Source organism: Gekko japonicus, unplaced genomic scaffold (assembly GCF_001447785.1).
Source record: "Gekko japonicus isolate JY-2015 unplaced genomic scaffold, Gekko_japonicus_V1.1 scaffold666, whole genome shotgun sequence".
Taxonomy (NCBI): Eukaryota; Metazoa; Chordata; class Lepidosauria; order Squamata; family Gekkonidae; genus Gekko; species Gekko japonicus.
In genome coordinates, this window is record NW_015160854.1 from 867,465 (window position 1) to 884,818 (window position 17,354).

The following is a 17,354-nucleotide window of genomic DNA, read 5'->3' on the forward strand; positions in this document are numbered from 1 at the left end:
TCGAGCAAGGGAACCTTTACTGGGGAGAGGCTCCATCAGCTACCCTGTGAGTTTGGAGCCTCTCCCTCAAACCACCTCCCCTCCAGCCCCTAGAATATACCCTATGTTTTCTCCATTGACTTCAATGGCCCATAGGATATAATGGGGCCAATTCAGATCAGAGAATCTGAATTGGCCCACAACAGCCCGAAAGGGGCCCGAATGGGCCATTTTTGGGGGTGCATTCAGCTCAGACAAGCCGAACGCACATTCCCTAAGCCACGGCATGCAGCGGTGCACGACAGCCAAGCAAGCGGGCTGGCAGGTGAGGTGCGGCCAGGGGGCTGTGGGTCCTGTAGCTGAACCTGCAACTACAGATATTTCTCCCCTTCTCCCTCCAGTGCAAGATTGCAGACCTCGCTCACTTGCATGTGCCTATGCCCTCATCACTGAGGAAGCTGGCCACCAAGGGAGAGAGAAACACAGCACTCCCTCAGCTTCCCCTCCCGGGTTTTTCCTTCAGCTCCCGCCTTCTCAGTCCAGCCCGGTTGCACCAACGCAGTCCAGCCCGGTTGCACACAAGCCACCAGCGGCAGCAGAGCAGCCATCTCCATCCCATCTGCTCGCCCATCTCTCCTCCTTTGGCTTGTCTCCCTGGGCGGGCTGCCACTTCCAAGTCTGAGAAGTGTTGCAGCAGAAAGCCCTCCTGCAGGGCAGTGGGTGAGGGCCAGAGAAGGGACCAGAGAAGGGAGCTCACTCCGTCCCGCAGCACTAGGGTCTTGAACTGCCGAACTACAGACCTTCCTCTTACACCCACCCTCCACAATAGGGGAAATAACCCTGCTCCTGCCTGCAAGTGTGAGTTTATTTTATTTTATCTGTGCCCCCTGATTTATTTAAAGGCCCCCTGAATTAAGAAATCCTGGCTACGGGCCTGGTTGGATCCCTTCATCTTTTCAGCTGCTGAAAAAGGAATGACCACCAAAAATGCTACGCTGGGGATCATGGGACCGGCAGGGACAAAATCCATGTGGGAGAGGGCTGTCATAAGAGGGGGAATTCGGCAGTACTGAGTAAAAAAAGAACCTGTTGGGATTGAACCCAGAGCATGCATTTCCAGGCAGAGAAAAGCAGAGTATGGTCCCTTTGCTGCAATTCAGGGTAAACCAAATCATATTTCTATTCCTTTTTTCATCTCTGTGATCTGCAAATTACAAGACCATAAAAGAAACTCTGCTCATTTGTCACACAGTTTTATCCTTTTCATTGGGCACCTCAGATAATCTATCCAGATCTAATAAAAAAAAAAGCTGTCACCACAAATGCAATTATGATGGAAAACACCAAGGGCAGCATGAACAGCCCAATCTTTTAAAGGGAAGAATTTCACCTTTTTGTTGTGTAAATGAAGTTGCCCGTCATATAAACTGGGAGAAAAGAATGGCAGAAACTGTAGGAGTTGTTCTCAAATTCTTTATCAATGTCAGCAGATTCCCCCCCCCCCCTTGTTGGCTGGAAAGGAGGGTGTATGTGTGAAATACTATAAAGTGTGTGAGAGTATTGTTCCTGGTGGATGGGCCTTAGCAACAAGGTTTGAGAATATAAAGGGAAGCATTTGATTAACCCTTTCCTAACTCCATGTGACTGAAAAGTTTTTAGAGAATATGTATTTGGGGAAAGCTGTTATGTCGATTTCACCCTCCCTCACAGGGTTTCCCTTTATCTTCTTTCTGGCTGAACAGCCCCTTCCCCCCCCCCCCCTCCTGGCTGTCCCATCCAGTCATTTGAATGTATATTGTTAGATGCTGACTTGTACTAGGGATCTGAGGGGAGAGACTAAAATCCTTATTTTTGTCCTGGTTTGATAACGGCACATGAGAGGCCGATGGTAGTTAAAAAAATAACAACTGTTTTATTTAACTTTGAGGGGAAACGGTCAGGTTGGAATCAGGTGTAGGACTTATGAGGTGAACAGACAACAGGAATGTGGCAACTAGTGCAGAATGCTGCGGCCAGGCTGTTAATGGGTCTCTCAAGAAGGGACCACATTCAGCCTGTGTTGAAAGCGCTGCACTGGTTGCCAATAGCATACCGGATTCGCTTCAAAGTGCTGGTTCTTACCTATAAAGCCCTACGTGGTCTGGGTCCAGCCTACCTGAGGGACCGCCTTTCCCGTATGTTCCCCCAAGAGCACTACGGTCTGGGGCCCAAAACTTACTAACCGTTCCGGGCCCCAGAGACGCAAAACTGGTCGCTACAAGGGCCAGGGCCTTTTTGGTGGCAGCCTCTGCCTGGTGGAATGAGCTCCCGGAGGAGATCCGGGCCCTGCGGGATTTGATGCAGTTCCGCAGGGCCTGCAAAACGGAGCTCTTCCACCAGGCTTTCGAGTAGGGGCCGCCGCCACGCCCCCCACACTATATTGTCATCATGGGGGGGTGGAAGAGGCCCTAGGAAGGGAACATCTGAATTTGTTAACATCTAAATAAATATTGAAGCCATTGAATGACCACTGGGAATGCCTGGACATGGTCCGTCATCTTTTTTTGGGTTTTTTGAAACGGAAGATCATTGAGCACCTTAATTGTAATTGTATTGGATTGGTTTTAAATTGTATAATATGTTTTAATTATCGGAATAGTATGTTTTTATTTGCAAGATTTCTTGCCCTGTAAGCCGCCCTGAGCCCTACGGGGGAGGGCGGGATATAAATCTGATTAATAAATAAAATAAATATAAATAAATTGTATACAGTTAAATGCCAGATAATTTGTCACAAACAAGTAACTGTGTTATTCAGACAGATCTCTAAAACTTGAGGAGAGAGATTTCTTGGCAGTCTGTGCTTAAAAACACAACCATAAGTTTATTTTTCTTACAGACACTTAAGTTGGTGAAAGCAGGAATATTCAAACAAGTTCCAATTTCCTTCCTGATCCACAGGCTAGGGATCACCTCCCCCACCCTGTCTTTTAGGAGCTATTTCCCTGAGACTTTTTAGGGATGGGCTAAGCTTCCCACTTCCATAACTCAGGATCCTTCTTGATCCTTTCCCAGTCTCTTAGCTTCCTTCCCAGTCAACTGTCAGTTCTTAACTGTCAACTCTTAACTGCCACTCCTGACTCTCCCAGCTGATGAATTCCATTTGAATCCCCTGTCACTCAAGGTTCTCAGACCAGGTTATAGTATTAATGATTTACTGTCCATCACAGATGTTTACACTCATGTATTTTTTATTCAATTGTTTATATCCTGCTTTTTCCCCTCAGTGAGGACCCAAAACAACTTACATTGTTCTCCCCTCTACCAGCCTTCAAGCTTTGATTTCTGTCAGTAAAGGGCAGTGTAAGAAGGCAGGGCCCTTTGTGGGGAGACTCATCAATGCCAGGTCCAGAAGCCCCAAAACTAGCTGTAGTGTGATGTAGCCCATAATGGTAGGCATTTCTACATTTCTACAATCAAATAATGTGTGCACAGCACTTCGATCACTCCTAATTTATTTATGTTTCTATCCTACCTTAGGGTGGTTAACAAAGTAACAAGTTGCAAACACAGAGAACAATAAAAGAGATCACCAGCTAAATAAAAACAACATGCAGGATAGAAACACACAGGTAGGGTTTATGTGCAGCCTATACATTTCTATTGGAGGGGGAAATGGGGAAGTCATGCTGGACCAAGGAATTGCCAGGGACATGGTATATTCATTCCCTCCCACCCCCCACCCACCCCAGTACAGATTCTGCTGCTGGGATGTGGCAGAACCAGCAAGTATGCACGCACAGTGGGAAAGAGATGCTATTTGCAAAGAAATTCAGTTTTCCCCTGCATTCCCCCCCCCTGCGCAGTTAGATACAACAAGCATAAGAAAACGCACAAGGGAGAAGAACCCTCAGGTAACCGGTATTGTTCTAGCTCCTTTTGATTTAAATAGAGCCACATCCAGAGAGGAACTGGTCTTGCAAAGTACAAGAGGCTTGGGAGATGCATCATTTATTAAACAGAGAGACTCCGTGTGACCTTGCTTCCAGGAGGAGAGATAATGGATTAACAGAGATGGAAGGCCGCCAGCTGTTCAGAATGGGAATAGAATTTCTAGACAAAATACCATAAAATCAGTCAAAACTATGGGACAATCTGGCCATTAAAACTGAAGTGAAAATATCAGGGAGGAAATTATTTAGATTGATTAATGACTCCACATTTCCCTGTGAACTCTTCAGCTCAGTTCCACACAAGAGTCCTGCTCTTCTCAGAAAGTGAAGAGAAGAATACCTGGAAAGAAAGCAGCCTGAAGCAGGAAGAAGCCATGGCTACGCCATCTGAATATCTGGCTTGGGGCAGGGAGCTGGTCACTCATTTGTTCATTATTTATTCAATTCATATTTGCACACATCACTTTCCACCTCCCTCATTTTTACACTTGCAGCTCTGTTAGGCTGATTAGGCTGGGAGGGGGAGACAGGGAGGGGGAGGGGGGAGGAGACTGGCCCAAGGTTACCCAGCAAGCTTCATGGCAGGGTGGGGATTACGGGTGTGCAAGAAATGTTTCCAGATTCGAGTCTATTGGGGGGGGGGAATGATATTTCCCAATATTCCTGAATCCCAATATTGGTATGATATTCAAATTCAGTAAGTATTCAGGAATCCTGAATATATCCGGGTCCATTACACCCTGTGGGGACCATTGAAGTGAATGGCAAATCTCCTGGGGTGCATTCAGTGGTCTTGGGGAGGGGGGTTGAGGTAGAGGCACCAAATTTGAATGTAGCTGTTGGAGCCTCTCCTAACCCCCCCTCCCAAGTTTCAAAGAGATTGGACGAGGGGGTCCAATTCTATGGGCACCAAAAGAAGGTGTCACCATCCGCCATTGTTTCGATTGGGGGGAAATAGCAAGGCACTACAAGCCCAGCAGAATGTCCCAGAGAATCTCTGCAGTAGAAAGTGAAGTGTTGGGGGGCATTTTTGCGAGGACAGCAGCAGAACCAGTGCCATGTGCCCAGCAGAACCAGTGCCACAGTGGAAGTGCCAAAATCCAACAGGACTAAGGTCAAATCTGAGAATCTCTGAAGCAGAAACTGAGGGAGGGGCATTTTTGCAAGGAACCAGTGCAATGTATCAGTGCTCAGCAGAAGAATCCAGTGCTAACCTACTAGCGCCCAGCAGCAGAAGCCAGTGCCATTGTGGCAAATGCCAGCTCAACAGGACTGATGTTGAGCACAGAATCACAATCTGAGTGAGGGGGAGGGGGGTTGAATGGACAGCAGAACCCAGTGCAATACTGCCCAGCAGCACAACCTACCAGTGCCCAGCAGCACAACCTATTGCCACTGTGGCAAATGCCAGCTCAACAGGATTGATGTCGAGCACAGAATCACAATCTGAGTGAGGGGGAGGGGGGTTGAAAGGACAGCAGAACCCAGTGCAATAGTGCCCAGCAGCACAACCTACCAGTGCCCAGCAGCAGAATCCAGTGCCACTGTGGCAAATGCCAACTCAACATGGCTGATGTCAAGCACAGAATCATAATCCGAGTGAGGGGGAGGGGGGTTGCAGGGCAGCAGAACCAGTGCAATAGTGCCCAGCAGCACAACCCAGTGCCAATGTGGCAGCAGTGCAAACCCAACAGAACCAACCAGAGAATCCCAGTAGGGGTTTTAGGAAAAAAATTGACAAAAGGGCAGTAGAAGCCCAGCAGAACACTCAAGAATCCCAGTAGGGCTTTTAGAACAAAAATTCTCAAAAGGGCAGTAGAAGCCCATCAGAACACTCAAAAGTGCAGGGTGGGCAGGCACTTTTGCTAGCCCACATGAACCAAGGCCAGCTCAATACACAGAAGCCCAGTAATGCTTTGTTTTCTACCAAAGTCAAGGGCAAACCCAGAGAAACTTTATACATCATTCCCTCAGGGAAGGCCTCAGAAAGTGAGAGGGAGGGGATTGTGTATTCACCTTGATCCCCCTCCCTCAGCAGCAGTACACACCAACAATCACTGCCTCAGACCATTTCCACAGTACGTTTTACCCGTCACAAGCATCGCTTTGAACTCCCACTCAATGCTGCTAGTCTACAGCACTAGTTCCGCAGTAGGTCTTTCCCGCAGTGTTTCTTGTGTTTTAGGCAAGGCTTTGGCCCACCCCACAATTTCTGCAGTAACTTTGAATGTTTGTCTTCTGGTATGGAGTGCCCACTCATGTGACCATCCCCCTCCCCCTTTTTTGTTTGCACATATACACTGGAGAAGACCCTGATGCTGGGAAAGATTGAAGGTCAAAGAAGACTGGGACGGCAAAGGATGAGATGGTTAGACAGTGTCATAGATGCAACGAACATGAAATTGAGCAAACGTCAGAGGACGACGGAAGACAGGAGGGCCTGGCGGGAGCTGGTCCATTGGGTCGCGAAGAGTCGGACTCGACTGTGTGACTGAACAACAAAAATACATCAGCATTGTAATGCAACCACGAGACGGAAGCACTGTTTTGATTGGACACATGTGTTCCCACCGTGAGGTGGGTCCATTTCAATTTTAGATGCCTTCCCGCATTAGTGTGCATGCTTCATTATTTGTTTGCTGTATTTTTTCTGCTCTTGGTCTTCTCATGGCATAAACATGGGTGACACAGGGTTCCCTGCCATGGCCCAGTAGATCAGTGGACTGGTGCCCTGCAGCTCATAGGGCTCCACAAGGTACTCCTTCACCATCACAGCTGCTGTGTCTTGTCTCATGTGCCTACCGCTTCCAGAGGGGCTGAGAATCTGCCCGATGAGTGCCATCTAACAGGTCATCGGGGCGGTAGCCATGGGTGTGTGTGTGTGTGCTTAAGGCTTGAAGAAGTCTGTATCCGAAGAAGGGTGCATGCACGCAAAAACTTATACCCAGAATTAAACTTCATTGGTCTTAAAGGTGCCCCTCGACTCGAATTTTGTTCAAGGATTACACTGTTAGTCTCTTGCTCAATCCAAGGGAAACAGAGGTAAAAAGGCTTGTGTCAGAATAATGTAATACATCAGTTTACAGCTCTACAATTATCAAAGGGAACCATCAAAAGTACAAAATAATTTGCTTGACTGCTGCCCACATTACCAGACCTTGTAAATCAATCTCCTGAGCATTCTGTGTTCCTCACCTAATTAGATGAAAATACATGCATCCTACAACACTCTGGGCACCATTTTAGTTGTATGAAACACAATTCTTGTATTTTGCATTTTAATCTGTTTTTATAACTATCTCCCAATTCACTTCAGTAATAACTTTGGCACTTATTTTGTTTCCATCGGGGAGAATTTAATAATAGAGTTTAATAATGAAGATGGAAAAATCTGATGGTACGTGATCAATCATTTATGATCCCATACTCGGGAAGAGTTCAGATCCTCAGGAATTCACGGAGACAGTGTCTAACAATTATTTTTAAAAACAAATTAGAAGGAAGAAAACTACGTGCTTATGTCTCTGCATTCCAGAAAGAGGGGCCATATTCTGAAATAACATTCCACTCTGCTACTTTTCTGGTATGCAACTTTTTTTAAAAAAAAAAATGCATATCCAGATTTTTTAACTAGCCATGCACGACGTTGAGCATATGTCTCAGAACTTTCAACTGCAAATCTAATGTCTTTGTTCTTCGGAAAAGGACCCATTCCGTCAGTGTGGAAAGTGCCATCAACTCACAACTGACTTACAGTGACCCTGTAGAGTTTTCAAGGCAAGAGACGTTCAGAGGTGGTTTGCCATGGCCTGCCTCTGCATAGCAACCCTGGACTAGCCTGGTGTTCTCCCAATGCAAGAACTAACCAGGGCTATACCCTGCTTAGCTTCCAGAATCTGATGAAATTAGGCTAGACTGAGACGTCTAAATCAGGGCCTCCCGACTCTTTGCGACCCCATGAACCAGATCACGCCAGGCCTTCCTGTCTTCCGCCGTCCTCTGAAGTTTGCTCAACTTCATGTTCATTGCATCTATGACACTGTCTAACCACCTCATCCTTTGCCGTCCCTGTCTTCTTTGACCTTCAATCTTTCCCAGCATCAGGGTCTTTTCCAGTGAGTGCTCCCTTCTCATTTGGTGGCCAAAGTATTTGAGCTTCAGTTTCATTATCTGGCCTTCCAGGAAACAGTCAGGGTTGATTTCTTTTAGGATTGACTGATTTGAATTTCTTGCAGTCCAAGGGACTCTCAAGAGTCTTCTCCAGCACCATAGTTCCAAAGAATCCTTATAGTCCAACTCTCGCAGTCATACATGACTACTGGGAATACCATTGCTTTGACCATGTGGGCTTTTGTTGGCAGGGTGATGTCTCTACTTTTTATCATGCTGTCTAGGTTCGCCATCGCTTTCCTCCCAAGGAGCAGGCGACTTTTAATTTCATGGCTGCTGTCACAGTCTGCGGTGATCTGGGATCCCAGGAACGTGACGTCTGTCACTATATATTATTTATATAATTGATTTTAAATATTATTTGGCCTTTAAAGAGTTTACTTGTAAATGTATTTTTATATAAATAATTGTACACTTTGTTTATATCACTGACTCCTGTCAGTGAGGCAACTAATTAAAACCTTGTAGTTATTAACATTGAAAACAAGTGGTATTCTCCATATTTCTGTTGCCATCAGTCCAGGAATTCCATGTTATATGCAAAAGTTCTTCCTGTAAGTACCTTTATTCCCATTGTTAAAAGTATTTTCCAGTGTTTATGGAAATGGAAATAGCATTTTAGCTAACCTTTTCCTTTGTGTATATGCAGGAATGACAATAAAACCATGCTCCATTATGTTTAAAGAGATTTTTTTACTTAAAATAAAAACTTGCTTAAAACATTAGCACTCTTGCAATATTTTGTTTATTTAACAGTGTCTGATAACTGACACCTCTTGCTCTGAATTATTGCATCAAAATGTCTGTGCTGTTGCAATCTTGAGTATGCTGCTCAGGTGTGTATCTGTAAGCTGCAGACCTACAATGATGCAGCAGCAGCAGAACTGGAAGAAGAAGCAGAAGACAGCCAGTTCCACTGCAGGCCTGATAGAAGCCCTCCGGGGGCCTGATTTGGCCCTTAGGCTGCATGTTTGACACCCCTGCCCTAAGCTTTGATGAACACATTCAAACCAGAGAGAGAATACCTGGAGAAATCTCAGGGGGTGAAGGGGGGAAATGAACAAATTTCCTAATCATCCGGGGTTTGTAACTATCAAAAATTGGCCATTTTTTTAAAAAAAGCAGCAAATACTTGGAAATCTGCTGTGTGCACAATTAAGAAGTAAAGCATTTTCTGACTAAATTAACATAGAAGCAAACTAGAACGATTGGAAATGGTAGGTGAGAATGATGGAAATCCTTTGGAAAACACAAAATCCTGCAGCAGTCTCTAAAAGCTTAACTCAAAACAACAGAAGACAACCAACACTGGCAAATCTTTACCGGAAACATAATGCACTATTTATTTTGCCAGACTGCATCTGACCAAGGGAGCTTTGAGTCTTGAAAGCTTATACACTGCAACTCTTGTTGGTCTCTAAGGTGCTACTGGATTCGAATCATACCATTTTATTTTGTGAATATCAGAAGTAATTGAAGGCCTCCACCTTGTAAGTCAGATTGCCCTATTAACACGGGCTACTTCCAAGGCATAGAAATCAATGTGCTTAGACTGCAGAAACCCTTCATAGCATTGCACTGTTTTTCTTTACTTCCACTCTCAGACTTACAAGGGGCCAATTAAATGACTGATATTTGAATTAAGCCTGGCTTTTATATTTTCAGCTGGTAGTAGCAACTCTTGCGTCTATCTGTGTCATTAACCCTCAGTGCGACTTGATGCCTCCTGTTTCTCAGGAGCTCAGGACAGTTTACATGGCTCTCCCCTTGGCTATCTTACCCTCACAATAGGGTCGCTAGGTCCCCCTTGGCCACTGGTGAGGGATGGGGAGTTAAGAGTTGCCAGATCCAGGTTGGGAGACTCTTGGAGATTTGGGAGTGGAGCCTGGGGAGGACGGGGACCTCAGTGGGGTACAATGCCACAGAGTCCACCCTCCAAAGCAGCCATTTTCTCCAGGGGAACTGATCTCTGTAGTCTGGAGATGAGCTGTAATTCTGGGGGATCCCCAGGTCCCACCTGGAGGCTGGCATCCCTGCCTCACAATGACTCTGAAGTAGGTCAGTTTACAAGAAGGTGACTCACCCAGGGTCATGTAGAGAGAGATCCATAGCCGAGTGGGGAATTGAAGCCTTCTCCCAAGTCACAGTTCACCACATTGCCCAGATTACCTTTACGTGAAGTGCTTTGCATCTACAACCATCTAATTAAACCCACAACATCTCCAATTCTCCAACATCACTACAAGCTGCAGCTCTGGGGCTTCTCCATCTTGTCTGAAACATTTACAAACATACGCACGCACACACCCCACCTTATTTTTTGTACTGAACATCTAGCCTGCTTAAGAATTCTTGCTTGCTATTTGATTATATTTTGTTTGGGCCTGATACTAAAAAGGTAAAGGTTCCCTTGCCCAAAAGCCAGTCGAATCCGACTCTAGGATTGCGGTGCTCATCTCCGTTTCAAAGCTGAAGAGCCAGCGCTGTCCGAAGACATTTCCGTGGTCATGTGGCTGGCATGACTAAACCAAGGCGCATGGAACGCTGTTACCTTCCCACTGAAGTGGTACCTATTTATCTACTTGCAATTTCTTGCTTTCGAACTGCTAGGGTGGCAGGAGCTGGAACTAGAGACGGGAGCTCACTCCGTCATGCGGCACACTCGGGTCTCAAACTGCTGAACTACTGACCTTCCACAGCCTGCAGTTCAGCGTCTTAACCACTTGAGCCACCACAGCTCCTGGGCCTGATACTACACAGCTGGGAACTCTCTGTTGTCACATTCCTATGGCATGCTCTTGCTTCCTAGCACAAACATAAACTAATCACAGATGGTAAGTTCCAACACCGTTATTTCCCCCTATACAATTATAACTATTTTTTGTTAGTTGGCTTGCAATTCTGTCCTCCCACAGCAACGGTCACAGCAGCATTTTCTTCTGGAGCAAAGACTGCCTCGTGCCCATGCAGGGGACAGGACCTCAAGCGTGCAGGGATCAGTCAAACCACCACTTGCATCTCTCCCGCAGCAGACAGGCAGGCAGATGAGGCTGCCTGCTGGAGAATGCTGGAACTGGCAGCTGAGCAGACGATTCAGTTGGGAGGGGCCACCAGAATGAAATGCAAACTAAGGTCCAATCTGCACCTAGCATTTGCTCCGCTGTTTTCCCAAACCCACACTGGAACAGAAAAAGATGCAGCTCAAAACCACATTAAAATACCTCGGGTCAACGTCATACTGACTGCAGAGTTACCCCTGAATAGCCATAAAATGGCCATAAATCTATGCAGATGGCTACCATAGAACCGAGAGATCGAATGAAGTGAAAGCGGCACGCAGTCTGGACACTGCCATAAAATCTGACAAACAATCAAAGTAAAAGTGGCATGCAACGTAGAGGGGAATTTCTGTTCCATCGTGGGTTTGGTAAGACAGTGGAGCAAATGCTAGATGCAGATTGGGCCTAAAAGAGGGGGGGGGGGGGGGAGGAGAGAAGGGAAAATATCATTAAAATGATTTGTGTACCTTTAAAAGCTTCACAGAAGCAAGAATCGTAAGAACATAAGAGCGTTTCAGAAGGCAGCCATGTTGGTCTGCAGTCAAACAGCTGGATTCGAGTCCAGCAGCACCTTAAGAGACCAAGGAGTTTCAGGGTACAAGCTTTCGAGAGTCAACGCTCCCTTCCTTGGACACAAGTCAGAACTGACATAACAAGAATCAAACCAATGGGCCATCTAGTCCAGCATTCTGTTTCATGCAGTGGCCAAGACTGGAACTAGAGTTGCCACCTCTAGGCTGAGATTTTGGGGGTAGAGCCTGGGGAGGAGAGGGACCTCGCTGGGGTATAATGCCATAGAAGCCACCCTTTAAAGCAGCCATTTTTCTCCAGGGGAACTGATCTCGATAGTCTGGAGTTCACTGAGTAAACAAGCACTTTCTTTTATCCACTGTCATAAATCTAATGTTCAACAGCTTCATTGGGTGGCCCTAGAGCAGTGGTGGCGAACCTATGGCACGGGTGCCAGAGGTGGCACTCAGAGCCCTCTCTGTGGGCCCGCGTGCCATCGCCCCAGCCAGGCCTAGACCGTCATTAAAGTGTCGAATTCTCTGCCAAATAATTTTAAGTAAAATAAAGCATTTGGGATTGCTTTCCTTACTTTGTTTGGATCATCTTAAGTTAATGTATGAGTTGTTTTTTCTAAAGTAAAACCTCAGTATTCAGGTTAAATTGGCGTGTTGGCACTTTGCGATAAATAAGTGGGTTTTGGGTCGCAGTTTGGGCACTCGGTCTCTAAAAGGTTCGCCATTACTGCCCTAGAGAATCCATGTGAACTGCAAAATTCTCCTTTCTTTACAACACTCATAAATACATTGACCTGAAAACAAACTCTTCTGCTGGAAAAATGCAAGTCCTTTTATGGATAAGGGTTCTTTCTGGTTGTGTAACTTACAGCTAGAGGGTTCCTTTCTCATCGAAGCCCAAACGACTTCAGGTCAGAGACATCAAACAATACTTGGAACTGGTTTGGTTTGATTCAGGAGACAACACATACCTTTGTATGCTTCTGGCAAAAGCACATAACCTAGTTCGGATTACCTGAGTCAGCTTTTAGGTTCCATATTAACATCCATGGAGCTTGCAGGAAAGCACAATTAGGCAGCAATTTCTTGAGCAAGATATGTACCCATTCATCGTTAAACAAGCCACAGGTAAACTAAAATACAGTTCAAAAGTTGAAAAGCATCTTTCCTAAAAGTCTTAATTAATCCTATTAGTAGCTATGTCAAAGTTCAGTAGCTTTCCAGGAAACATCTGTTTCTCAAATAGTTTCACCACCCTGTGGTATGATCACAATTTTTTGCAAGAATACTTAAAATTATGTTGCTTTCACAGAAAGATCTTGTCTACTCCAGGCAGCCTTCAGTTTAAGTAAACCTTTATTATCCGTGCAATCCTAAACAAAGACACAGCCTTCTAAATCCATTGGCTTTTGGACTTAAAAGAGTATAACTGAGTTTAGAATTGCACTGTTTAATAGTCAGTAAATCTTGCACGTTTGACAGAAACTGCAGGCTTCAGCGTCCAGGAAGTCTTCTTTACAATCTCAACTAGAAATGACTGGCTTCAGGATCACACAGATCTCCAGATATTATCCAACCCAGAACTGACAACCCTAATTTGTTCTTTGGATTGCACTGTTAAACTGAAACGTGCTTACTTCACAGCACACTCATTTGGAGTCCACTCAGCAACACTGGTTTCTGAGCAGGCACAGCCAGGCCGGTTGCCAGCTCCAGGTTGGGGAATACCTGGAGATTGGGGGGGCGGAGCCTGAGGAGGGTGGGGTTTGGGAGGGACTTCAGTGGACTATAATGCCATAGTGTCTACCTTCCACGGTGGCCATTTTCTCCAGGTGAACTTTTCGCTGTCGCCTAGAGATCAGTTGTAATAGCGGGAGATCTCCAGCCATCTCCTGGAGCTTGGCAACCCTAGGCACCACATGACACTCAAAACAAAAAAACCCCTTGCATACCCGAGTCCTGTATATACGATTAATCTCAGTGCAAACGCGTTAGATATATCGCATTAACTTGCATTCTAAAAACAATTTCCACGAGCTAAGCATTCCACAAAACAAGAAATTCGATCCGCGCAAAATGCGCGTGCGCTGCACTCTCACACTTGACACCGCCCTCGGTCTCTATGGCACATTCCTGAGCCTATATTCCCCGAGAATCTTTTCATTGCACAACGTCATGCCTGCGCCTTGCGCCTGCGCCTTAGGGGCTCCCTAGTCAGGCCTCGAGGAGGGGAGCTCCATTTGCGCACGCGCCGTGAAGGCTTTCCCTTCCTCCCTCCTCCTCCTCCTCCTTTTTTTTTTAACGGTAAACATCCTGCTGATTTTTGAACGGTTGGTTTGGGCGGCAGGAAGGAGAGCCGCCGCCATCTTGTTTGTTTGAGTGACTCGGAGAGGGGGGTGGGGGGAGAACCAGGGACAGGGGAGCGGCGGTCCCCCCCCAGCGCCCGCCCGAGCTGACGGAGCCCGCCCTGGGACTCGAGGTAAGGGGCCTGAGCCGGCGGAGGAGTGAGCACCCTCGGGAGGGAGCGCAAGCGAGGCTGGCGGCGGGGGGAGGCCTCGGCCACCAATACGGGGGGGGGGGGGACCCAGCTCAGCAGCTGCCTCTTCAGCGGGCGGGGAAGGCGGCTTCCTCTTCGCTCCTCTCTGGTTCCCCTTTGGGTGGGCGCAGCCCTGCTTTCGGGGGCTCGGCGATGGCAAGGGCAGAAGGGAAGGGCCATTCTCCCTTTTTCTTACGGCCCCGCTCCGCGGATCTCGCTTTCCTTTTTCCTAGGATCATCCTGGGAGGGCTGCTGCCCTGTCACGCGGCCGTTGCCCCAGAATGAGGCTTAAGACCAATGTTCCCTCTAAGCTGCGGAGTCTTGTGAGCAAAAATTCTACTTTGTGAGCTCCTGGCATTAAAGTTGCGAGCGAGCGATTTGGCTACTGCATAAATTGGTTTGCTCTGGAGCCGTCCTCTTTGAGCTGAGACAAAAATGTGTGAGCTGGAGGCTAAAAAACTGTGAGCTGGCTCACACTAACTCAGCTTAGAGGGAACACTGCTTAAGACCCCCCCACACACACACACACGCACACACCCCTTTTCTTTTGTAAGGGAATGCTTTGAAATGGCTGTCCGGGCCATCCTCAAACGCCCCCCCCCCCTTCAAGGAGCGGTAGCATGCGTGGGTGTTCAGGGTTCACATCATCCCCCTTTCACCCACGTGGAGAGGCTGACTTTGGGGCGTCGTCTCGCAGCCTGACCGACCTCTTAGGTCGTGGCTGTGAGGGCAAAACGGGAGGAGGAGGAGACAGAACCGCGTGTGCATCTCTGCCTGCTCGGAGGAAGGGTGTCACGGATCTGTGCCATTCCTTTTGCAAGAACGTTCGCTTTCCTGTTGTTGTGTGTTTGTTGCTTGATGTGCGAATGGAACTGAAGTGTGCTGCGTGTGTGTGTGTTTTGGCACAGCCCCCCTTGCTGGAAAAGTATCTCTTGGTTTGAAAAGCTCGCCCATGAGTTAGCAATGCAAAAGGGGGGGGGACTACCCGCCACTCCCCCCCCTCGGTCCGCTTATGGACTCCCAAATATTATAGCTTCCTCCGTATATAAGAAGAATGAGCCTGGCAGCTGCAGTTTCTGCCACTGGCCTTCTCAACTTCCTGAATGTTTGGTTTGCGTGGAGGAGTCTGGCAGGCAGGCAAAGGCCAGTGGGCTCTCATGTGCCTTCAGTTCATAGCACCAGCAGGGCAGTTGAGGTGTGTTTTACGCTGGTCTCTTATGGGAAAGCACATTTTCCTGTCAGATTTATAATTTCTGGAAGGAAAAAGAAATGCTAGCTTGGGCATTTACAAGAAAGTAAAAACTTTTTTTTCCTAGAGAGAGTAATGCTGTGTGCAGTTCATCTGTTAAACATCTTCATTAGGTTGCATGCTAATTGGTGCTCATCCTCTAACTGTATGTATGGGCTGGTAACTTCCATTTCAGTGTATCTGAGGAAGTGTGCATGCACATGAAAGCTAATGCCTTTAATAAAACTTTGTTGGTTCTAAAGGTGCCACTGGACTTGAATATTGTCCTGTTGCTTCAGACCAACACTGCTGCCAGCCTGAATCCATTTTGCTTTTGTCATTGGAGAAGTAAATTAAGCAATAGCTAAGATCATTTAGTTCAGACTTCTTGCAGCAACAATTTCTTACTGTTTTATACTTGAGGAGTATTGATGCTTGTGGAGATTTTTATAGGATTACAACAGGCCTGATTGTTTTCCTTCCCACTATTGGAATGCAAGAGGACCTTGGTCTGTTCTTTTCCTCTATTGTCCCGTCGTCTGTCCCCCCGCCCTTGGAAGTTATTGAGGTAATAGTATATGGCCATAATCCACTAGAGCAAGAAAATACAGCATTCTAAGCATTTCGGTTTGTTAGAAACACAAGCTACAGTGTCAGATAGTACCTTGTTGTTCAGTCAATGTGGAAGAGCCTTAAATATATAACTAGCAGTTATTTGAATAGAATTCTAAGTTACAGGCATATTCTCATTAGTGGATTATCTGGCACTGTATTAAGTCAAATGGCGGGAAACAGTGGGAACTCTCTGAAGGCCCACTGCATATGATGGGAGCCAGTAATTTTTTTTACTTCGCTGGACTATATTGAAGTGCTGTAAAGGTGGAAATAGAAGATGGAATGGATTAAGAGAAATAATGGATTTCACTCATTCTGTTCCCTGTGAAAGTCATGGTTGTCCCCCCCCTCCTTTTGCACAGTTGACAAGTATAAACCCTCCCCTTTACCCTGTCACTGTCCTTCTTTGGAGGCCCACTCTGTCCAGGCTTGCTTCCTTCTCTTCAGTATTCCTTTTATCTAGCACCCTCTGCACTTTCTTCTCCTCTAGTGATCTCTGGAACTTGCACCCTACCTCTGTGAAAACATTGCAGCTCTTTAGCTAGGCATTGTCTGCTCTCATATGTGAACACTTGAATATATAAAGCTTTCTGGAGCAAGCCAGGCCATTGGTCCATGTTGACCAATGCACTAGTGAGTGTCCAGCCATCAATGTGTGGAAGTTTCCTTGTATTCCTCTCCATTCCTGAAGCCCCTTCTGAACCCCAGAAGGATCATTCCTGGGTGTCACAGGATCTGTGCAAAGGAACAGCTGTGTGGGTCAGTGGACTTTAGTGAGGAGGGACAAGGAAATAACATTGCCCTCTCTCCTCAGTGGGGCTCTCCTAACAGAAGAGTGATTGCACCACCTTATCCTTTCCTCGCTTGAGCCTCCTTCCCTCCCACAACTGTTCTTCAGTGCTGGTCCTGTGACTCTGGAGATAATCTATCTGGGGTAGGGAGAGGCTGCGGGAACAGAGAAGCATGTAGGAAAACTCCACCTTCCATTCACAGGTTTGTAGGCTGGAGGCCATTAACTGCAAGAGGCTCTTCAGTATTAGGCTTAGGTCAGGATTTCTTTGCTTTTCCCCTTTGAGTCTTTTCTACCTTCTTTTCTAGCTCCCTGACTCCCTTGATTTCCTCGTTCTGTCGCACACTTATCTGTTGTTCACAAATGGCAGTTACAGAGACCTTTTGGCATTGACATAGACACTAGCAGCACCTGGTCACCATGCTCAAAAGAGTCACACCAGGGCATCTTCACAATGCAAGACTGTATGGTGCACTGTTGTGGCTGCAGGAAATTGGTGTCATACAGCTTGCCTACTGCCC

General features: G+C 46.7%; 1 protein-coding gene across 1 annotated transcript in view; it reads left to right on the top strand.

Moving 5' to 3' along the window:
• Positions 1-13,995: 13,995 nt before the first annotated feature.
• RAD21 (RAD21 cohesin complex component) overlaps positions 13,996-17,354 on the top strand; it is an 11,365-nt gene continuing 8,006 nt past the window's right edge. Inside the window, exon 1 of the mRNA XM_015421397.1 lies at positions 13,996-14,143. The gene's annotated coding sequence lies outside the window, so the exon portion shown is untranslated. The remainder of the gene's footprint in view (positions 14,144-17,354) is intronic.